Raw genomic sequence first — 4,756 nt, 5'->3', positions numbered from 1 at the left:
GCCGTGTCTCTAACCGTGTGGCCCATTGCTCGGCCTGCTTTGAACTTGGAGCTTGGCTTTTCGAAGGGGAAGAGGCTGGGGGGTGGGGTGGGTGTCAGACCCCTTGGGGGTGGTCTGCTTCCTGCCACTGAGGCTGGGTGAGCCGGACAAGCCCCTTCACCCCAGGAGGTGGAGGGCGCCTTCGAGGGTGCACTGGGTCCCCCGCCTCGGTTCTCTCCGGCCTAAAGGTTCATGCAGGGAGCCCCGCACCCCTCAAATCTCCCAGCATCTGCTTGACGACTGAGATCCAGGAATTAAGAAAAAGGACACAGACCTTCTTAGCTGATGTAACATCTAAATCTCCAAATCGCCCCACACGCCTGCGGTCCTGGTTACGCTGTTTGTGACATTTGGCGTAATTTATAATTATGGGGCAGCCGCAGAGAAGACGGCTCCTCCTTGCTGAAAGGGTCTCCCCTTCTTCTGCACCCAGGTTAAGTCCCATGACGAACACGTAGGTGACAATGGGCAAGAGCGGCTTCCTCACTCTCGAGCGGTGTTTAGAAGACACGGGCTTCCCCATCTCCTCGCTCTAGTCTGGGCAGTGGGGACTTGGCCTGGGTGTTTGTGATGTACGGTCCGATGACATTTAAAATCGGATGGTCAGTAAGGGAGTGAGTGACTAGGAAGAGTCTGGATTGAAGAGTCCAGGGGAGAGAAGGGATGGAAGATGCCGGAGCCCCAGGCTTTGTCTCCTCAGAAGCCCTCACCTGGAGACGCTCATCTAGGGCAATTTGGTTCCGTGCAACAGTGTAGTGAGCACGCAGGACACCCTCCGGGAGCTTAAACCTCCCAGCAATGATGTCCCCAGGGTGCACATGGCTCTCACAGGTGGCTCTAGAAGGAAAGTCACTCCTACTTGCTTCAGGTGATGCTTTGGGGGTCTGAGGGTCAAAGAAAGAACAGAGGTGTATTCATAAATATTATCAATAACTTGACTCATCACCCCAGTATGCTGCTTGTAAATCTGACAGCATAGCAGGACTCGAAGAGTTCTCAGGCTTGTAAACACTTCTGCTGTCCGATGGGTGGGTGCCTGTGCCCCACCCAGGCAGTCCAGCCCCCAAATCTGGTCATGGTGACTCTGCACAGGTGGAATCAGTGATGCGTGGCCCCTGGGGAGAGGGCATTGGTTGAGTCACCCCGTAAGCAACTCGAGGGATTGCTCCAGAGTCAACACCAACCGTTGGTAGAGGGGCTGAGGTTTCTGAGGCCACGTCTGGGGTCCGCAGGCAGAGGGTCCTCGCTGGTCTGAGATGCTGGTGATGTGTTGAGAGCGGAGTGTGTGCTCCGGGGAGTGGCCACGTGTGGAAGCCTCTAAAATCCGGCAGCACCAAGTCCTCTGCTCTGAGCAAGTGTTACATTCTGGGGTGTTTCCTAACCCTAACCCAGCTGGACCCCAGAGCTGACTCTCAGATGTTTCTATAATGACACCACCTTCTAATTCATGTCAGGATCGATTACTTACTCAGTAGAAACCAGACCGTCCTCCACTAGTTATGATGAGTTCCCTTACCCGGAAAATAGGAAATGGTAATGTTTGTGGGGCCCCAAGAGCCATGCGTTCAGCCCGGAGGGCCAGGTGCTCACTGAACTCTCTTGTTCCCGTTCTTCAAAGTGCCTCTCCCGAACTGGACCCCATTTCTGTTGGAGCAAATAAGACAAGGTGGGGCTGTGGCCTCCCTCCCATTGTCTGGACGTGACAGTCTGAGGCAACATTTATGAAAGGAGCATGGAACTTTCTAGAGCGGGAGCAGAGGGTGTGAGAGGAGGCCAGGGTGGACCTGGCTGGTGGGTGGGAGGGGCGAAAACAGTGCATCTATTCAATTCTCTATAGAGAACTAACAGGTAATGAGATGACGACTAGGATTTAAAGGCATGGGGGGAGGGGGTGTGGGTCAGCTTTTCCTCCCATCCCTCTCAATGCTTTGACCTCCTGGGGTCAGCTGAGTTCCCAGGGAGCTGTAGGAATTCCAAGGTGCAGCCCACATTTGGCAAGCCCAGCGTGAGTAACCCAAATCTTTTTAAAAGACTGCTTCTCAGCCATGCCTCAGGGGATGCCATAAACCCTTTTAGGCTCCCTATCAGGACTGCAAGCTCAGGAGAAATATGATAAGGGGGTTTCAAATCTCCAGGCTGGCCCTAATTGCCTGTCCCCTGGAGAGTCTGGGAGAGTCCGGGGCCAGGGGAGCTGAAGGCATTCCTCAACCCTTGGGTGGTCTAGTCTCCAGCAGGTCTTTGGAGCAGGACTTGGCTTCATCGGTGTAAATGACCTGGATTTCATTTCCTCCCCTGAACAAGCCAGCCAGGTTGGCACTCTTCTAATTTAGAGTACCCATTGTAAATCCCGCGAGACATTACTGCCATGAAATCAGATCAGAAGTTCTTCAAGATCAGGAGAGGTTTTTTTTAATTCTCTGTATCTGCTCAATTGGAGCTCACCTTCCTAGAACATAGCTCTGGGTGTTGGGAGCTGTTTTCAGGTCCAGCAATACCTCCTCCGCATTTGTCTGTCTGTATCAACAGCATCTCTTGTGGGTGGTCTTTAGCCAAAAGCAGCTCTTTGGAGAGGTGGCAGAGGTGTCCAGGGGCATTGAATCCCAGCTCCATCACAGGTTCTCGCACCAGTCACTCAGCTGAGCGTCCCCTGTGAGCACCTCTGGTCATCTGCAAAGCGGGGATGGCGAGGATGGGCCATCTGCTCCTGCACTGACTCACTGAATCCTTACACATCCTGCAATTATTAAACCCGTTTTACAGATGGGGAAACCGAGGCACAGAAGGGCTAATTACCTTGGCCAGGGTCTCACAACCAGTAAGGGGCAGAACCAGGGCTCAAACCCAGGCTGTCTGGCCCCAGAGTCTGTACACGGAGTGACCACTCTGAGATGCCTCTCTTGGCGATGCATGTGCTCGGTTGGTTGCAGGGAAGTTTTCGTTCACGCACCATGCCCGGAGTCTGACCTATCGCGTTGCTGTTGCTTCTGTCCTGGGGTTTACAGCAGGCTGTACCTCGTGTCGTGGTTTTGATCTGGGGTCTGCAGCACACTGCACCCCACATCTTGCACATAGTAGGCGATAAGTAAATACCTGCAGCTTCCGCGATGGATGGCGTGAGGTTTTGGAGATTGGATTGGGTTGGATTTGAAGTTGTTCCAACAAAATAAGTGGTCCATGTCCTTCTGCAGTGGGAAGCGGGTGTGAGTGATTTGGGTCGGCACAGCCCGTGGCCCTAAATCGGTGTTAAACATTCATTGAAGGAGAAAGGCGGAGAGTGGGGGACTGCTGCCCCCGCAGACCCAGCTGGCGGGACTCAGAGCAGCGCAGTTGCTGAGCAGAGCCTGCAGTTCTCGCTGGAGCTGGGAGATGGCGCCCTTCCCCAACTGTTGAAATTTGCTGCTTCCAACCCAGAGGCTGCCACAGATCCGTGCATTAACCAGGAAAACAAACCGAAGGAGCCCCTTCAGCTCATGGGTCTCACACCAATGCTCAGGCCAGGACCATCCTGGCTGTAACTGAGTCCCTGCTACATAGGGGGACCGAGCAGAGAAAAGCTTAATGGGAGGCCTGGAGGAAGTGCCTTTCATCTCCCGGTAGAAGCCTCCAGCAAATTCTAAAGCCCTATAAAGACGTTTGACCCAGTCAGGCCTGCGCTTCCGAGGAGACTTACATGTGTCCTGACACCGATGCTGCCGAGGGCTGGGGACTTGTGCCAGCCTGCCCTGCCCCTCTGCCTGGGCATCAGGATCCCCCCACCCCGGAGAGCCAGTGAGGACACCCCCCCCCCGCCCCCCAGCCACAGACCCCAGGCCCCTGACCAGGGCTCCACCTGCACCACACTCACCATGGATGGGGCCGCTTTAGAAACCCTGCGCGGAGGCCTGAGCCCCAAACCCACACCCAGCTTCTGCACCCCTGCTGCGTGCGCACCCCTCACACCCGGACCCAGGAGCCCACACTGGGCGGGTCCACGGCTGCCAGCAAAGGCCTTAGGGCTCCTGGCTGTCCCGGGCTCCAAGAAGGGCCTTTCCCCTAGCCCCCTCCCCCAGCGCCGGGGCTGGAGACCCCCCACCAGGGGCTGCTTTCGGAGCCCGCCAAGAGTTCTCCTTCCTGGCTGGGTTTCAGGGGGCTGCCGGGCTGGAGGAAGCCTGGAGCCACCGCCAAGCAGGTCCCCTGCAGCGAGGCGGAGGCCTTGGGCATGGGTGGGGTGGGTCTCAGAGGGGTGCCCGGGCCTCGCTGGCCGGCGGCCTTGAGGGTGGAAGGGCAGCGGCCAGCCCATGCGCTAGGGATGCCGCCGTCTGCGCGGGCGGATTTTGAAGACTTGGGAGGGGGTGGTCTGTCTTTCCTCCGGGGCCACCCGCTCCCTACTCCTTGGTTACGGGGCTCTGCAGGCCTCGCTGCCAGCAGCCAGGGGGCGGCGGGGAGCCGGAGTGGAGAGGAAAAATCCACCCATTTCCTGGGCAGATTGCGTCGGCCGCCGCCCGGACGTGTCCCCGCCTCCCGGCCGCGGCCCCCGCGCGCAGTCCGCGCGGCGCTCAGAGCCCGAGCCGGCGGCTCTTCCCGGCGGCGGGCGGGTGGCAGAGGACAGTGGGCAGCGGCGGGGCGGCCACTCTCCCGGGCGCCCGGGGCGGCGCGGCCATGGCCGGGGCTCGCGGGGCGGCGGCGGCGGCGGCGGCGGGCGGGCGGCGGCGGGCCGAGGGGGCGCGGGGACACGGCC

Source organism: Balaenoptera ricei, chromosome 6, assembly GCF_028023285.1.
Source record: "Balaenoptera ricei isolate mBalRic1 chromosome 6, mBalRic1.hap2, whole genome shotgun sequence".
Taxonomy (NCBI): Eukaryota; Metazoa; Chordata; class Mammalia; order Artiodactyla; family Balaenopteridae; genus Balaenoptera; species Balaenoptera ricei.
This window is presented reverse-complemented; position numbering follows the sequence as displayed.